The sequence below is a fragment of the Eurosta solidaginis genome, chromosome 1 (assembly GCF_040869045.1).
Source record: "Eurosta solidaginis isolate ZX-2024a chromosome 1, ASM4086904v1, whole genome shotgun sequence".
Lineage (NCBI taxonomy): Eukaryota > Metazoa > Arthropoda > Insecta > Diptera > Tephritidae > Eurosta > Eurosta solidaginis.
This window is the reverse complement of record NC_090319.1, coordinates 25,606,298-25,626,356: the sequence shown is the minus strand read 5'-3', so window position 1 is coordinate 25,626,356 and position 20,059 is coordinate 25,606,298. Positions and strand designations below refer to the sequence as shown.

General features: G+C 43.1%; 1 pseudogene; it reads left to right on the top strand.

The window, feature by feature from the left end:
- Nucleotides 1-3,469: 3,469 nt before the first annotated feature.
- On the top strand, nt 3,470-11,627 carry LOC137235968 (putative nuclease HARBI1; annotated as a pseudogene).
- The last annotated feature ends 8,432 nt before the right edge of the window (nt 11,628-20,059 follow it).

Sequence of the window (20,059 nt, the reverse complement as noted above, 5' to 3'; positions counted from 1 at the left end):
TAGGCCCAGCGCCTTTATGTAATCGATGTCATAAAGTTGAATTATATCTTCTCGATCAGTAAGTGGTATATCTGATATGGTACGCAGATCGTTGCATGCAAACTTTCTTAACGGAAATCCACCACGAGCTAGGATATCAACTACTTGATTCTTGATTTCTCTCAACTCCTGAACGGTGGATGCTCCGGTCATCAGATTGTCTACGTAGAAATCGCGATGTGCTACCTCCGAGCCAATGGGATGTGTTGAAGTGTGCTCATCTGCCAGCTGTTGCAAACACTTGGTTGCTAGGTACGGTGCACACGCAGTTCCATAGGTAACCGTTTCTAATTGATATGTGCTTATTTTGCCGCCATCTACATCCCGCCACAATATGCACTGATACTTTGCATCATGGTGGTCAACCAAAATTTGCCTATACATCTTGGCGATATCGGCCATTAGAACGAAGATATGTGTGCGGAATCTAACAAGAATTGAGAAAACATCGTCTTGAATAGTTGGCCCAACACGTAGTAAGTCATTAAGAGATTTGCCATTCGTTGTCCGACATGATGCATCAAAGACAACGCGTATTTTAGTTGTACTGCTATCTAATTTGAGAACCGCATGGTGAGGAATATAGTTAACTGCGCCGCTGGGCAATAGCATGCGTATCATATGCGCGAGATCTATATATTCCTGCATAAACGCGGTGTAGTCGGCTTGTAAATTCTTGTTGCGACGTAGTTTTGATTCAGTGGACAAAAGGCGACGAAGAGCTATGTCGTGGGAACTGCCTAGTGATTGTGGTGCTTCTTTGAACGGAAGCCTTACGATGAATTTATCTGTAGTTGGACATCTTTTGGTTGTTTCAAGGAAGTGCCTTTCACACTCCATCTCGCTCAAAGTTAGTACCATAGAGGGTAGTGACTGCTACTCTAGTTGCCAAAAACGCTCTAAGATTTCATCACAGGATGGCTCCAGTGATAGGGATTCCGTTTTGTGTTGTGACGAGGCTAACGATAATTGCGAAAGTATGGTAGTGGATAAGAAACAATCTGTGCCAACCGAAGTGTTATACGAAGTTACTAGTGCAGCCGAAGCAAGTGGTGAGTGATTGGCGACAGCACCCGCTACCACCCAACCAAGTTTTGTTTTCTGTAATAATGGTAGTTCGTTGCAAAGTCGAATTTGGCCTACCATGAGTAACTCGTAAAACACGCTCGCGCCTAGGAGAAGGTCTACAGGCCCCGGCCTATAAAAGCCCTATTCAGCTAAGGAGATATTCCTTGGCATTTTCCAGGAGCTAATATCTAACGTAGTTCGTGGCTGGAATTGTGTTATTGTTTGTACGATGATAGCATCAATTGTGGATGTATATGATGTATGAGACGATCGCAACTCAACCTTACATACATATTGCGCTTTAGTACCACATAGACCGATGCCACTAATTTCCAGGGAAAGCTTTTTACGATTCAGTCGAAGCGATTGGGCCATGCGTTCGGTGATGAAGTGTAACTGCGAAGCTGAGTCAAGCAATAACCGCGCTGGTACTGTTATGCCTGATGGATTGCGTAGCTGCACCATGGCTGTGGCTAATATGACGTGATCTGTGTCGTAACATGCCTGAAGGACTGTTGGTTTCGATGATGAGGGCAAATCGATTGCTGGTGACGAAGACGATGACGGAGGTTGGACTGGAGGCGCAGTTTGTGACGACGATGGTGTTGTTGACTGATCTCGATGGAGCAGCGTATGATGGCTGACATGACACACTTGACACCTACGCGATGATGGGCACTCCTTTAATGTATGATTTAAGCCCAAACAGTTTAAACAAAGTCTTTTTTCTTTGCTAGGTCATATCGCGAACTAGGCGTGAGTTTCATAAAGGAAGTGCAGTTGAAAACATTGTGACTTGCAACTTCATCACACAGGTTGGATTTTTGTTGTTTATGCGTAGCCACGAACTATAATTGTTTTGTGGGTTTGTGAGTTTTTGCCCCTGAATTGGACGACATTGCGGTACCAGTAGGCGGTTTCTGTGTTTCTTTACTGACATCAACAATATCGATGAGTTGGCAACGACGCCCTAAAATTTAACCAAATCCTCCCACGTTGGTAGGTTCAGAGTTTGGGAATGTGCTGCTCGATCCCATTTTGCTGCTATTTCCTCCTCCCATTTCATTTGGGTGTTGTGATCCAATTTTGATACAACCAGATATAGAATGAGACCGTCTGCAATTTGTGTTGTACTAGCCATTGTTTGCATTGCCCGCATGTTAGAGCTAATTTTGTCGATGAATTCACGTACATTGGCAACGTTGGGGTTTGTTAAACGTTGACTATCGAAGAAAAATAATGCGCTTGTTGTCGTAGCGGGCTTCTAGCAATTCCAACGCCTTTTGGTAGTTAGCACTGGTCGTTTCCAACGATTGGATCAGTCTAGCAGCACACCCAGTTAAGCTTGAGCGTAAATACTGGAACTTTTCAACATCGCCCAGATCAGGATTTTTATCTACTAGCACCGTGAACATATTATGGAAATCCAACCACTCACGTTGACATCCACTAAAAGTTGACAACTTCAATTTTGGAAGGTGCATATGTGGGCAATGCGCATACGATGGCTGTATACCAACTTGAGTACTGCTGAAAGCGGGATCTATTGATGTTGAGCGAAGATTCGACGATTTGCCTGCATATAGTGCCTTGATGTCGCAGTAGCTTTCATCTATTGTGGTGCGGTGATCTTCGAGCAATTGGGTCTCGTCTAACATTTCCAACTGCGTTTGTAATTCATCGAATGAATTATAATACCTTTCGATAAGGGCAAGTTTTGCCTCCAAATGGGCGATAGTTAAATTATTGAGTTGATGTGACTCGACATTTAGGGCATATAAACGCGCCACGATGGAATCTCGCTGACAAATCTTTGTGCGAACGTCGTGACTAACTTCGACGCGGTGTTGAGGAATTTGCACCTCGACATCTCCCGATTCGCTCATGGTTTTAAATTAATTTATATTTTAATTATAATTTAATGATGCACGAATTTAGAGAAAACGAGGTGTCTCTTGAGCCGGAGATCCGGCTCGAAGGACCAGATTTTATGGTGAGGAAAAGAAGCTTTTTTCTCTCCCGTTTGGGGTATTCAATTCAATTTATTAACCTTTAATTCACTTCGTATAAGTTTCTTATTTTCTAACTTGGTTATGTAATATTAAACTTTTGCACAACTATATTTGTTATAAGTATTATGTTTAATAAGCGGACCGTAATTTCAACGAAATTGTATGTACCAGCGACGAAGATGGTGTTTGCGCGATATTGATTGCTAATTAACTGACTTGATTCCTTTTCAATAATTTCATTGGAGTTCAAGTTATGCTGTGGTATACCAAAGTGAGCTTTTTCGAAGATACTGCGTGTTGTTATTGTCTTTGCGGTCAAGACAATAGCAACTGTTACATGTAAAGCGATGATGACCGGTGTGGGTGGCGAAGACGAAGAAATGGCGTGATTTTATGACATTTTTTGTTGCTGCAGCTACGATGAGTGATGGTGTATGTATGTATGCATGTTTTGCATGTACCTATGAAGGCAGAACGGAACAGTTTTGCGCTGTTGTTACGAAAACAATTTGCCTAATATTCAAGGGCAAACGACAATAACAAAAATGTCGATCGGATGATTCTTCCGTTGGTTTTGTTTTTAACCCATTGAGGTCTCTAGTGCCTGAACAGCTAGTATATTATAAATTGGAAAGTTTGGATTTTTGTATGTTTGGATGTTTGTCCAGACGTTTGTCTTTGTGACTCAATCACGCAAGAACGGCTGGACGGATTTAGATGAAATTTGGCACACATATAGCCAATAGTATAGGAGGATCTACTAGCTATATTTTTTTTTTTTTATTTATCCCGCCGTGGTCATTTCGGGACTTTTTTGGTACTACTTCGGGATCATTTCTGTATAGTTTTCGGGATCCGTGTTCCCGTCGGGGTTAATTTGGGACATTTTCGGGACTATTCCGGGATCATTTTGGGACTCTTTCGCGATCATTTGGGGACCCTTCCGGAATCATTTCTGGATGGGTTTCGGGATCCGTCCGGCATCCCGTCGTGGTATTTTTGGAATCATTTGCGTACCTTTGAGAGATAAAGTCTTGATGGTTTCCGGGATCATTACGGAACTTTTTCGGGATCATGTTGGGTCCCTTCTGGCATCATTTCTGGATGGTTTTCAGGATCCGTCCGCAATCCCGTCGGGGTCATTTCGGGACTTTTTCTTCACTAATACGGGATCATTTGGGGACCCTTTCGGCATCATTTCTGGATGGTTTTCGGGATCCGCCCGGGATCCCCTCAGGGTCACGAAAAAGTTCCGAATTGATCCCGACGGGAACACGGACAGATACCGAAAACCATCCAGAAATGATGCCGGTAGGTACCCCAAATGATCCCGAAATAGTCCAAAAATTACCCCGTTCGGATCCCGAAAACTATCCAGGAATGATGCCGGAAAGCCCCTCAAATGATCCCGTAATAGTGCCAAAATGACCCTGACGTGATCCCGGGCGGATCCCGAAAACCACCCAGAAATGATGCCGAAAGGGTCCCCAAACGATCCCGTATTAGTCGAGAAAAAGTCTCGAAATGACCTCGACGGGATCCCGGACGGATCCCGAAAACCATTCAGAAATGATGCCGGAAGATACCCCAAATGATCCCGAAATAGCCCCATAATGATCCCGGACTGATCCCGAAAACTATCCATAAATGATACCGGAAAGGTCCTCAAATGATCCCGTAATAGTCCCAAAATGACCCTGAGGGGATCCCTGGCGGATCCCGAAAACCATCCAGAAATGATGCCGAAAGGGTCCCCAAATGATCCCGTATTAGTGAAGAAAAAGTCCCGAAATGACCCCGACGGGATTGCGGAAGGATCCTGAAAACCATCCAGAATTGATGCCGGAAGGGACCCAAAATGACCCCGAAAAAGTTCCGTAATGATCCCGGAAACCATCAAGACTTTATCTCTCAAAGGTACGCAAATGATTCCAAAAATACCACGACGGGATGCCGGACGGATCCCGAAACCCATCCAGAAATGATTCCGGAAGGGTCCCCAAATGATCGCGAAAGAGTCCCGAAATGATCCCGGAATAGTCCCGAAAATGTCCCAAATTAACCCCGACGGGAACACGGATTCCGAAAACTATACAGAAATGATCCCGAAAACTATACAGAAATGATCCCGAAATAGTACCAAAAAAGTCCCGAAATGACCACGGCGGGATAAATAAAAAAAAAAATATAGCTAGTAGATCCTCCTATACTATTGGCTATATGTGTGCCAAATTTCATCTAAATCCGTCCAGCCGTTCTTGCGTGATTGAGTCACAAAGACAAACGTCTGGACAAACATCCAAACATACAAACATCCAAACTTTCCAATTTATAATATACCAGCCTTTACCCGCGGCCCCGTCCGCAAGGAGAAAATGAAATATATGTGCTATTCACGTTAGCCTGTTTATCAAGTTATCTGTTTAAAAATTATTTTTGTCTAATGTATTTCATTTTTGTAATTTAGTAAAAAAGAAAAAAGAACTAAATGAGAAGATAAGCTGAAAGGCACGCTTTCATGAATAGTACAATACAGTTTTTTCGAATTAAAAAAATACATTTTTTTTTTAAATTAAATTAACTGATATGAAAGGGGTGAAAGAATTACTACTCATAGAACAAAGGGGTGAAACTACAATTAGCTAAAACCAAAGAGAATTCTTTAGACGAAAATAGTGTTGCTTTTTCGGGTATTTATTTGGTTAAAATATTATAAAAGGTGTAATTATAGTTATAGCAGTTCCTTACAAAATAGTCCCGAAAAAGTCCCGAAACTACCCTTGTGGGTTCCCGTACAGATCCCGAAAACCATCCAGAAATGATACCGAAAGGCTCGCCAAATCATCCCGTATTAGTCCCGAAAAAGTACAGGAGTGGCCCCGACTGAATCCCGGATGGATCCCGAAAACCATACTGAAATGATGTCGGAAAATACCCCAAATGATCCCGAAATAGCCCCGAAAAAGTCCCGAAATGATCCCGACGGGTCCCGGATGAATCCCGAAAACCATCCAGAAATGATGCCGGAAGGGCCCCAAATGACCCCGAAAAAGTCGCGAAATGACCCCGACGGGATCCCGGACGGATAACGAAAACCATCCAGATAGGATGCCGGAAAGGTCCTCAAATGATCCCCTAATAGTCCCGAAATGACCTTCACGGGATCCCTGACGGATTCCGAAATGGTTCCTAAATTATCCCGTATTATTCGAGAAAAAGTCCCGAAATTAACCCGACGGGATAACGGACGGATCCCGAGAACCATATATAAATGATGCCGGAAGGTGCACCAAATGTTCCCGAAATAGTCCCGAAATTACCCCAACGGGATCCCGGAGCGATCCCCAAAACCTCCCAGAAATGACGCCGGAAGCGACCCCAAAAAATCCCGAAAAAGTCCCGAATTGAACCCGACGGGATCCCGGACGGATAACGAAAACCATCCAGAAATGATGCCGGTAGGTACCCCAAACTGATCCCGAAATAGTCCCAAAATGACCCCGTCGGGATCCCCAAAACTATCCAGAAATGATGCCGGAAAGGTATTCAAATGATCCCCTAATAGTCTCGAAATCACCCTGACGGAATTCCGGACGGATCACGAAAACCATCCAGAAATGATGCCGAAAGGGTCCCCAAATTATCCCGTATTAGTCAGAAAAAGTCCGGAAATGACCTCTACGGGATCCCGGACGAATCCCGAAAGCCATCCAGAAATGATGCCGGAAGAGACCCCAAAAATCCCGAAAAAGTCCCGAAATGACCCCGACGGGATCCTGGACGAATACCGAAAACCATCTACAAATGATGCCGGTAGGTACCCCAAAATGATCCCGAAATAGTCCCAAAATGAACCCGACGGGATCCCGGACGGATCCCTAAAACCATCCAGAAATGATGCCCTGAAATTAACCCGACGGTATCCCAAAAACCATCCAGAAATGATGCCGGAAGGGACCCCAAAAAATCCCGAAATTACCCCGAAGGGATCCCGGACGGATACCGAAAACCATCCAGAAATGATGCCGGTAGGTACCCCAAATGATCCCGAAAAAGTCCCGAAATTACCCCGGCGGGATCCCAGACGGATACCGAAAACCATCCAGAAATGATGCCGGTAGGTACCCCAAGTGATCCCGAAAAGTCCCGAAATGATTGCGACGAGATCCCGGACGGATACCAAAAACTATCCAGATGTGATCCCGGTAGGTACCCCAAATGATCCGGAATAGTCCCGAAATTACCCCATCGAGAACCCCGACGGATCCAGGAAACTATGCAGAAATGATGCCGGAGAGGTCCTCAAATGATCTCCTAAGGGTCCCAAAATTATCTCGCGCGGTTCCCGGACGGATCCCGAAAACCATCCTGTAACGATGCCGAAAGGGTCCCCAAATAATCCCGTATTTTTGTAGAAAAAGTCCCAAAATGACCAAGACGGGATCCCCTACGGATACCGAAATCCATCCAGAAATGATGCTGGAAGGGACCCCAAATGATCCCGTATTAGTCGAGAAAAAGCCCCGAAATGACCCCGACGGTATCTCGGACGAACCCCGGAAACTATGCAGAAATGATCCCGAAATAGTCCCGAAATGACCCTGACGGGATCCCGGACGGATACCGAAATCCATCCAGAAATGATGCCGATGATCCCGGAATAGTCCCGAAAATATCCCAAAATAACCCCGACCCGAAAATAGTCCCGAAATTACGCCGTCGGGATCCCGAAAACCATTCAGAAATGATGCCGGTGGGTACCCCAAAAGATCCCGAAATTCTCCCGAAATTACCCTGTCGGGATCCCGGACGGATTCCGAAAACTATCCAGAAATGATGCAGGAAAGGTCCTCAAGTGATCCCCTAATACTTCCGAAATTACTCTGACGGGATCCCGGACATATCCTGAAAACCATCCAGAAATGATGCCGAAAGGGTCCCCAAATGATCCCGTATTAGTCGAGAAAAAGTCCCGAAATGACCCCGACGGGATCCTGGATGGATCTCGAAAACAATCCAGAAATGATGCCGGAAGATACCCCAAATGATCCCAAAATAGCCCCGAAATGGCCCCGACGGGATCCCGGACGGATCCCAAAAGCCCTCCATAAATGATGCCGGATGGGACCCAAAATGACCCTGAAAAAGTCCCGTAATGATCCCGGAAACCATCAAGAATTTATCTCTCAAAGGTAAGCAAATGATCCCGAAAATACCCCGACGGGATGCCGGCCGCATCCCGAAACCCATCCAGAAATGATGCCGGAAGGGCGTGGGCCTAAGTTCTATAGATGGACGCCTTTTCGAGATATCGCCATAAAGATGAACCAGGGGTTACTCTAGAATTGGTTTGTACGATATGAGTATCAAGTGAAAGGTGTTAATGAGTATTTTAAGAGGGTGTGAGCATTAGTTCTATATGTGGACGACTTTTCGAGATATCGCCATAAAGGTGGACCAGAGGTGACTCTAGAATTTGTTTGTACTATATGGATATCAAATGAAAGGTGTTAATGAGTATTTTGAAAGGGAGTGGGCCTTAGTTCTATAGGTGGACGCCTTTTCGGAATATCGTTATAAAAGTGGACCAGGGTTGACTCTAGAATGCGCTTGTACAATATGGGTATAAAACGAAAGGTGTTAATAAGTTTTTAAAAGGGAGTGGGCCTTAGTTCTATGGGTGGACGCCTTTTCGGGATATCGCCATAAACGTGGACCAGTGGCGACTCTAGAATGCGTTTGTACAATATGGGTATCAAACGAAAGGTGTTAATAAGTGTTTTAAAAGGGCGTGGGCCTTAGTTCTATACGTGGACACCCTTTCGAGATATCGCCATAAAGGTGGACCAGGGGTGACTCTAGAATTTTTTTGTACGATATGGGTATCAAGTGAAAGGTGTTAATGAGTATTTTAAAAGGGCGTGGGCCTTAGTTCTAGAGGTGGACGCCTTTTCGAGATATCGCCATAAAGGTGGACCAGGGGTGACTATAGAATTTGTTTGTACGATATGGGTATCAAATGAAAGGTGTTAATGAGTATTTTAAAAGGGAGTGGGCCTTAGTTCTATAGGTGGATGCCTTTTCGAGATATCGCCATAGAGGTGGGCCAGGGGTGACTCTAGAATTTTTTTGTACGATATGGGTATCAAATGAAAGGTGTTAATGAGTATTTTAAAAGGGAGCGGCCCTTAGTTGTATATGTGAAGGCGTTTTCGAGATATCGTCCAAAATGTGTAGTGTGACTCAGATCATCATCAGTGGGGTACCGCTAATTTATTTATATATTTAATACCACGAACAGTATTCCTGCTATGATTCCAAGGGCTTTTGATTTCGCCCTGCAGAACTTTTTCATTTTCTTCTAATTAATATGACAGGTGTCACACCCATTTTAGAAAATTTTTTCTAAGGTTATATTTGCGTCAATAGACCAATACGATTACCATGTTTCATCCTTTTTTTCGTAGTTGGTATATAATTATGGCATTTTTTTCATTTTTCGTAATTTTCGATATCGAAAAAGTGGGCGTGGTCATAGTCGGATCTCGGCCATTTTTTACACCAATACAAAGTGAGTTCAGATAAGTAAGCGAACTGAGTTTAGTAAAGATATATCGATTTTTGCTCAAGTTTTCGTGTTAACAGCCGGGCGGAAGGACAGACGGTCGACTGTGTATAAAAACTGGGCGTGGCTTCAACCGATTTCGCCCTTTTTCACAGAAAACAGTTATCGTCCTAGAATCGAAGCCTCTACCAAATTTCACAAGGATTGGTAAATTTTTGTTCGACTTATGGCATTAAAAGTATCATAAACAAATTAAATGAAAAAGGGCGGAGCCACGCCCATTTTGAAATTTTCTTTTATTTTTGTATTTTGTTGCACCATATCATTACTGGAGTTGAATGTTGACATAATTTACTTATATACGGTAAAGATATTAACTTTTCTTTTAAAATTTGAATTAAAAAATTTTTTTTTTTTAAAAGTGGGCGTGTTCGTTCTCCGATTTTGCTAAATTTTATTAAGTAGACATATAGTAATAGGAGTAACGTTCTTGCCAAATTGCATCATGATATCTTCAACGACTGCCAAATTACAGCTTGCAAAACTTCTAAATTACCTTCTTTTAAAAGTGGGCGGTGCCACGCCCATTGTCCAAAATTTTACTAGTTTTCTATTCTGCGTCATAAGTTCAACTCACCTAGCAAGCTTCATCGCTTAATCCGTATTAGGTAATGAATTATCGCACTTTTTCGATTTTTCGAAATTTTCGATATAGAAAAAGTGGGCGTGGTTATTGTCCGATATCGTTCATTTTAAATAGCGATCTGAGATGAGTGCCCAGGAACCTACATACCAAATTTCATCAAGATACCTCAAAATTTACTCAAGTTACGGACGGACATGGCTCAATCGAATTTTTTTTCGATACTGATGATTTTGATATATGGAAGTCTATATCTATCTCGATTCCTTTATACCTGTACAACCAACCGTTATCCAATCAAAGTTAATATACTCTGTGAGCTCTGGTCAACTGAGTATAAAAAATAAGGAATAACTCCGATGTATTTCGTTTTCCAGACAACAAGTATGTATAACAACTTTCGGGGGCTTAGAATGTATTAATGTTTCAGCTGGAAATATTTTACTTTATTTCAGATTTGAAGACTATTTTCGTCTCAATAAAGCTGCCTTCAGATATGTTCTGGAAACGATTCAGCCGCATATGAGAAACTAAATCAGGACAACGGCGATTTTAAAAACCATAAAATTGGCAGCAACGTTGCGGTTTTTGGGGCAAGGTTCCTATCAACTAAGTGTGGGAAATGATTTCCATATTGGACTTTCCCAGCCATCCGTTAGTGCTGTACTTGCTGAAACACTCGACGTTTTGGAATCCGTTATATGTCCTCTTTGGATAAAATTTCACATAACAGAGGCTGAATACATAGAATGCAAGGAGTATTTTTCGAAAAAACTGGCTTTCCAGGAGTTATTGGCTGCGTCGATGGAACTCATATAAAAATTTTGGCTCCTAGAAAACAAGGCCAGCATCTATACTACAATAGAAAAGGAGTTTTTAGTTTAAATGCCATGATTGTAAGAACAGATAAACTTTTAAGCGGCTAAATAATAATTTTTTAACAAACAATTTAACAGATTTGTGATCATAAGTTGCGAATAAGGTATATGGATGCTAGGTATGCGGGTTCGGGCCATGATTCCCTCATATGGAACATTAGCCACGCTAGAAGAATTCTGCGAGAACGATACGATGCTGGAGAGCGTAACTTCTAGCTTTTAGGTAAAAACCAACTACACACAATTTAAATCATGTAAAAGTTATATAAACTTCTTTTATATTTGTAGGCGATGCGGGCTATCCTCTAGAACAATTTATTATGACACCGTATCGAAGCACAACAGAAGGAAGTCCCGAGGCTATTTACAATACCAAGCACGCGAAAGCTAGAAGCATAATTGAACGTACTATTGGCCAATGATGACATGATATGAAACTTCTCGCTCTCTGAGAGCGCGTGGAAATGTGCATTTTTTATAACATTGACCATAGATGCCATCATCCTCAAAATCAAATTTGGGCATTTCGGAATAACTTTGGGGTATTTTACATGGTAAAGGTTTAATTTATGATTTTCACCGAAAACTTACTCAAGATTGTCAAATGGGATATCAAAAAACTCGAATTTTTTCAGGATCACAAATACAAGAAAAAGCTTATTTTACCCGTTAAAAATTTTTCCGTGACAACACGTGAAATTTTATTTTTTGATAGCTAAGATAAAATGTACTTATCTCTTTTCGTGCGTTAATATAACAGCTCATTTAATTTTGTTATTTCTTGTACCTTTTTTACAAATTTTTGATCCGCTTATGTAGTTGAATACACTTGAAATGAAAAATAATGAAAACGCACCGATTTTCTTGGAATTTTTTTTGCGCGGTTTACGCAACTCTGATCTTCAAGACCCATTCTTGGAAACGAATGAAGTTTGTTTACAATCGAATGAACAAATGTTTACAATTGAATGAACTTTAAGACCCATTCCTGGAAACGAATTGAGAGAGAATGAATGTTTCGTATCATGTCATCATTGCTATTGGCGTACTAAAAAACCGTTCTCGCTGTTTGCTAGCTGCACGTCAACTTCACTACACGCCATCCATGGCGAAACGATACAAGGTGGCAGCATGGTGACATACCTACAAACATAAATAAAAATTCCATGTACTCTGTTTTTGTAAATTCGATGGACAAATGTCAAAATCGTACTGTGTCGGAAGTTGATGTATCAAATCAAATAAAAAAAAGCGTATAATCAGCTGTCCCATGCTGCCACCTTGTATCGTTCCGCCATGACGCCATCTAAAGCCACGCAAATTGCTAATGTATGTGCAGCACTTCACAACATATGCATTGATTTTAGTTTTCGCTCTGCAAACGAGGATGTACACCAGGGTTATTCATTTCATAGCACAATTGTGCCCTCTCAATTCACACGCATATGATTCGCTCTGTCGTCGTTAATTGAGTTAAGGCTCCATTACTGATACTTAGCATAGACTTGACTTGGCTTACGAACTGTCACTTACAGTTCTGTTAAATGAACATTGCATGTTACTGATTACTCAAAACTTAGCTTGACTTAGAAGTCTGTTGAATTTTGATTTTCTATGTAAGTTCTAAGTGACGTTTACATTTTGAGATGCCATTTGTTTGTTTCCATTTCATTTTGACATTTTGTCATACAAATTGACATTTATTTAAAAATAAATTTCAACGCTGATTGTGATGCCAGATTTTATGCGCCAAGTGGAGTATAATCGTGGCTAAGTTGCCAAGTTTACGCCAAGTCAAGTCAAGTCTATGCTAAGTATCAGTAATGGGGGCTTTAGTCGTCGCTTGGCACTTGGCGTAGCAACATCGGTGGTGGGTATGGGCTGATCGGTATCAAAAAATTATGCGCTGTACATATCCTTCTTGTTAGCTCGTTCCTTGCTGGTAAGCGACTAAATAAAAAATCAGTTCAAAAGCACGAACATCGCTACGATTGCACTCTCATTAATACAGGCGCAATTTCAGTTTTGAATAGCCCTGATGTACACAGTCAAGAGCAGAACTTAGAAACTAGTGAAAATACCGATGATGTAGAAAATATCGTGAATATGGAAGCATCACAAAATAGAGAGCAAATCAAAACCAGCTTTGTATAGTTTCAGACTGAAAATTTCAGTTCATTTTTTATTGTGTACATATATGCATTAAATTCAGTCATCTCAATAACTAATATCACAAAACAAAAATAATTCAGTTCTTTAGAAATAAAAAGTAATTCAGGTACTTCAAATAAAATAACTATGTACATCAAACAAACGGAAAGAATTCATTTTCTTAAAAATAAAATATATATGTACATAAAAATCAGTCTTCTTCTTTTTTTCTGAATTCTTAAGTTAAGTTTTCGCTATTTTAATTTTTATGGCTTTTAAAACCATATTCATTTTATGAAGTTCTACTTCCCTACATTCTCTTCTCTTTAGCATTTTTAGCCTTTCCTCCTCAATCGCGAGCATTTTTTTTTGGTACCGTGCCGTTGATGTTGTTGTTGTTGTAGCAATGCTCGCCCCACCTAATAGCCGCGACCGATCACAAATTGTCATCAATATCCTCTAACGGGAGTCCAAGGAAACTTGCCGTTTCAACAGGGGTGGACCATAAGGAAAGGGGTGTTAGAGGCGTTGGTTCCACATTACAATTGAAGAGATGGTTGGTGTCATGTGGGGACACATTGCAAGCGGGGCATACATTTTGTATGCCAGGGTTGATTCTGGATAGGTAAGAGTTTAACCTGTTACAGTATCCAGAACGAAGTTGAGCAAGAGTGACACGCGTTTCCCTGGGGAGTATGCGTTCCTCTTCCGCAAGTTTTGGATAATTTTCGTTAAGTACTGGATTCACCGGGCAATTCCCGGCATAAAGGTCCGACGCCTGTTTATTGAGTTCACCAAGGACCTGCTTGTGTTTTTTCACTTCATACGGCTGGGTTCTCAGGTGCCGTATTTTCTCAAAATGCTTACGGAGATGACTCCTTAAGGCCCTAGGCGGTGCTGGTTCATCAATCAGATGTCTGTTGGGATGCCCAGGTTTCTGGGTATTCAACAGGAAGTGTTTGGTCAGCATCTCATTTCTCTCCGTGATGGGGAGTATTCTCGCCTCATTATGCAGATGGTGTTCTGGGGACATAAGAAGACAGCCCGTGGCGATTCTGAGAGCAGTATTTTGGCAGGCCTGTAGTTTCTTCCAGTGGGTGATTTTTAGGCTTGGCGACCATATGGGTGACGCGTAGCACGTAATCGGCTGGCTAATTGCTTTGTATGTAGTCATGAGCGTTTCTTTATCTTTTCCCCAAGTACTGCCAGCGAGGGATTTGAGGATTTTGTTACGGCTCTGAATTCTCGGAACAATTGCGGCTGCGTGCTCACCAAAATGTAGATCCTGATCAAACGTCACACCCAAGATTTTGGGGTGTCGGACAGTCGGTAGCGTAGTGCCATCGACGTGGATGTTCAAAATGGTCGACATTTGGGGCGTCCATGTTGTAAATAAGGTCGCGGAAGATTTAGTCGGTGATAATGCCAGGTTTCGCGAGGCGAAAAAACTGGAGAGATCAGGGAGGTAGCCGTTTATTTTATTGCATAGCGCATCGATCTTTGGACCTGGGCCTGTGGCCATTATTGTGCAGTCATCGGCGTAGGAAACGATTGTGACTCCTTCCGGTGGTGAAGGTAGCTTAGATATGTAGAAATTAAACAAAAGTGGGGATAGGACACCACCCTGTGGCACCCCCTGTTTAATTCTCCTTGGTTTTGATGTTTCGTTTCTAAATTGCACCGATGCCTGCCGACCACCCAGATAATTTGCGGTCCACCTTTTAAGACATGTGGGAAGGGTAGACCCTTCAAGGTCCTGCAGTAACGAGCCATGGTTGACCGTATCAAAAGCTTTTGATAGGTCTAGCGCTACGAGTACTGTTCTATGGTGGGGGTATTGATTTAAGCCGCAATTTATCTGGGTGCTAATGGCATTCAGCGCGGTGGTAGTGCTATGGAGTTTTCTGAAGCCATGCTGATGAGGGGCTAGCTGCAAATTTGCTTGGAAATAAGGGAGCAGAATGGCTTCAAGCGTCTTTGCCACTGGCGATAGGAGAGATATCGGACAATACGACTCACCTATGTTAGCTGGTTTCCCAGGCTTTAGTAGCGGGACCACCTTGGCCATTTTCCATTTCTCAGGTATGACAAAGGTGGAAAGAGACAGATTGAAGACATGTGCTAAATATTTGAACCCCTCTTTCCCTAGGTTTTTAAGCATCGGCATGGCTATGCCGTATGGGCCCACTGCTTTGGATGGTTTAGCACGACCAATGGCGTCCTCAACCTCTTTAGCGGTGATGGTGATTGGTGACGCGCTGAATTTGTGTTTATGTGCGCGTCTATTGGCTCTCCGTCTATCTTTGTCGACCGTAGGATGCATTATATATTGTCGGCAGAAAGCGCTCGCGCATTTTTTCGCGTCCGACAGCACTTTGTCGCCAAAGGCGATGGAAACTTTGTCTTTGTGCTTAGTCGGATTCGATAGGGACTTTACGGTGGACCAAAGTTTACCCACAACGGTAGAGAGGTTACAACCTCTTAGGTGCTCCTCCCATTTCGCCCGCTTGTGTTCGTCTACAAGCAATCTGATGCGTTGGTTTATATCCCTTATTTGGGGGTCGCCTGGGTCAAGCTGTCTTATAAGGTCACGTTCTCTCGCTAAGTTTGCGGCCTCCGCCGGGAAGTGGGGCCGGATTTCGGGAATTCTCCCGGCGGGAATGAAATGTGCCGAGGCGGATTTAATGACCTTACGGAAGGCACGCTCCCCTTGGCGGGCATCAGTCGGGATAGGGAGGGCAGCTAGGCGGCTGTCTGTAAAGGATTTATATTATTCCCACTTTCCTTTCTTGAAGTTTATGAAAGTGCGTTTTTCAGTGACGATAAAGTCGGCGTTACGCTCAAGCGAAATAAGTATGGGCAGGTGGTCGGATGCCAATGTTACCATCGGCTGCCAGTTGACGCAGTTTACGAGTTCTGCGCTCACGATTGAGATATCTGGCGAGCTGTGACAGCTTCCTACCATAAGTGTGGGGGCGTCTCCGTTTATTGTGCAGAACGTCGTTTCTTCTATTTGATCCGCCAACATCTCACCCATACTGTCCGCCCGCAAGTTTGAATGCCATAGATCATGATGGGCATTGAAATCGCCTAAGATAATGCGATTGTTGCCAGTGAGTAAGGCCCTGATATTAGGGCGGTATCCACTGGGGCAACAGGTGGCAGGAGGGATGTAGATGTTGATGATTTCTAGGTTTGCATCGCCTGGCCGGACAGATAGGCCTTGACGTTCTAAGACATTGTCCCTGCGGTCGATGCCAGGATCAAATATACAATATTGCACAGAGTGGTGTATGATAAACGTGAGACCGCCACCATTTCCGCTTTCGACGTCCTTCCTGTGGACGTTATACCCAGAGCAGGTCTGCAATGCAGATCTTGCTGTGAGTTTAGTCTCTTGAATCGCAGCAGTGCGGATGTTGTACCGCTTCATGAAATCAACTATCTCCGTAATCTTCCCAGTTAGTCCATTACAGTTTAATTGCAGAATTCTGAAGTGCATAAGGGGAGACGTCGCCACTCTGGGGGTAAGTGACGGGTGACTACGCCTGGGTTGGGGAAGGCCAGGACGCAATTGCTGTTGTGGCCCTGGGACTGGGCGTCCTTGGGCAAGCATTGGGGTACCCGGATGATTTGGGTTTGCGGCCTGGAAACATGGCGCGATGAAACCCGTCGGGGGGTTGCCGTCGCGGAGACCAGAACATCTAGGGAAGTGGCACCACCCAAGGCAGGAGCTGCATTGGGCGGATGTCGCAAACATATATATTCTGTGCTGGCAAACGGTGCAAACGGAGGTAGGGACTAAGAGTCTGTTTCCCTGACCTACACGATTGCTGCCGGAAAAGAGGGGGGAGAAGACGGGGGCAGGGGCTGCTGCTCAGCATTGCTTCCGACTCTACAACGAAGATTGTAGTTATGAGTGGTAGCAGCTGTTTGAGTTGTTGGCGCCGTGGGGCGCGAGCAGCAGCGGGTACTTGTTGTAGCTTGCTGAGCAGCGGGGCTGCTGGAAGGTAGTGGGGGCGCGCTTAGACGTAGACTACGGGACGCCCTTGGGCGTGAACAGCAAGGAGCCACAAAAGATTTATAAAAGTTACGTGGACGTCGGGTTTTGGGATCAAGCACAGAACAACCTGTCCGATGCAACCATCCCGTGCACGAAACACACTGAACAGAGTATGAGCGTCCTAGAAAGATTCTTTTCCGGCAGATGCAGCAAAACCATTTCTCAGGACCAGGGTCAGGAGACGGACCCGGATTGGATTCGATGCCTTCTCGGAGTAAGAGAATATGGTGCAGTCCTGCTGCAAGGAGCTGCTGGGAGGATGACAATTTGTGGGAGGGACGAAACAAATTAGATGGGGTCACACTGAAATGACAGTCCTTGGTCGGGAAAAATCCCGAGTCGCTCCGGTACATAGAACCGACTGCCTTGGGAAGCGGTACCGTGCCGTATCTCGTAAAGGGTACTTAATTGAATTTAGCCTGTTCATGGCATCGGTAAGGACCCTATCTTGCATGCTAATGTGTTTCTCTAACAGATCGTCTCTGCCCTTTTTTTGGATTTGTATACCCTAGTAGCAGCGGGAGTTTGGGATCTGCTTCTTCCGACCGCTGAAGTACTCGGGCCATCTTCGGAAGGAAAATCCGGTGGATGCAGTTGAACGTCTGAAATTATTTGCAGATCATCCTCGACAACACAATTTACGTAAGCTTCTATAATTTGCTCAACCGGCAGCTGCACATCTTGTACAATCCCTTCCGGGCTCAGCTGCTTGTCGAATTGCAGCAAGTTGGCCACTGCCTCTTCCAGCGGACTTAGCGTAAATTGTTTATTCGTGCCACCACCTGTTGCATTGCTCTCTTCCTTATTTTTCACAAGTTTTTCTTCACTTTAAATTTTAAATCTCGCCATATCTGCAGAGTATATTTTGATTAAAAACTATGCTCTTTTAATTGAATTACTTTAATTGCTTTTTGCCAACCGCCGCTGTCTCTTAAAAGTGGTCCCAAAGAATTTAATCTTTTGCTGATCGCTTCCCACTGTTGTTTAAAATTTGCTGGTGCCATACCTCTTTGGAAGCCTTTTGCTAGGCAAGGAACCTCGAATTGTTGCGCACTCGTTATTTTCATTTTGAATATTAAAAAAACAATGCTTATTACATACTTGTATATGTAATTAATTAAAAAAGAAATGTTTTACTTACAAATTTTCTTTCTGTAGTCAGTAAAAACAGCATCGACGAAAATGGCGTCGTGTGATGGCGACGACGACAGCAAATTTGCTTAAGCGCCAAATACACGACACGAACATTTCCGCGAACATTCCGCAATCTTGTTCGCAGCTTTCGTCTTTCAGACAGCGATGAATACGGACAACAATTGTGCTGCAGCAATATTGCTCGCTGTGGCAATTAATCATTATTCTTTTTAATTCTATTACAATAATCTTTGCTTTTTACTTGCCACAATGATGACAAAGATTTATACATTTCAATAAATTCACTCAGACATTTTTTATTGACCATTTTACTTTTCCGCGCACGTCTGTTCCGTTCAGAAATTACTACGGTTATGAGCTATTTCGCCATACACGCACGAACAGTTCGTGCAAATCTTCGCCAAAAATTAAAATATTTTGATTTTTGGCGAACATTTGCGCGAACTGGCAAACACCACCATACACGGCAGAAAAGGTCGCAGAAACATGACATAACGGGAATGTTCGCGGAAATGTTGGTGTCGTGTATTTGGCGCTTTAGCCAATAACAAAAATGCGTCGATAGTCGTCAATAGTTATCGAAAATGACAATGGCAATACCGAATTTAACACGTCGTCGTGAGTCGTCGTCGTTTAGTGACGACGACGACAATGACAATAAGGATGATTGAGTTATAATAATTTATAGATTTTACAGCAGAGGGGGTGAAAAGGGGGAGGGGGACTGAGGGTGTCACTGCTCATTTTGTAAGCCCTCGACTTATTTGACCTATTGAGTTGTAATATTGGTGAAGGTCAGTAAAGGTAAAGTTATAATGTGTAAAAAATATTAAAAAGTAGTTTTTCGAAGGGATCGTGGGACCCCATCCCCCTTTCCATATTTGAAAAAAATTTCGCTAGTAGACTATTGTCTGTATCCCAATTTTCATCAAAATCCGTGTAGCCGTTCTGGCGTGATCTAGTCACAAAGACGAAAAAATACAATAATTAAATTATAACTGTTCCTTGGGGGCGGGGACCTCCCCCCTTTTCAATAAAATATAGCTAGTATATCCTTATAGACTATTGGCTATATGTGTGCCAAATTTCATCCAAATCCGTCCAGCCGTTCTTGCGTGATTGAGGAACAAAGACAAACGTCTGGACATACAAACATCCAAACATCCAAACTTTCCCATTTATAATATACTAGCCTTTACCCGCGACCCCGTCCGCAAGGAGAAATTTAAATATATGGGCTATTCGCGTTAGCCTGCTTATCAAGTTATCTGTTTAAAATTTTGTTTTCTGTCTAATGCTTTTTATTTTTGTAATTGAGTAAACAAAAGAACTAAATGAGCTGATAACCTGATAGAATCCCAAATGATCCCGAAATTATCCAGAAAAAGCTACGAAATGACCCCGACGGGATCCCGAAAACCATCTAGAAATGATGCCGGAAGGTACCCGAAATGATCACGAAAAAGTCCTAAAATGACCCCGACG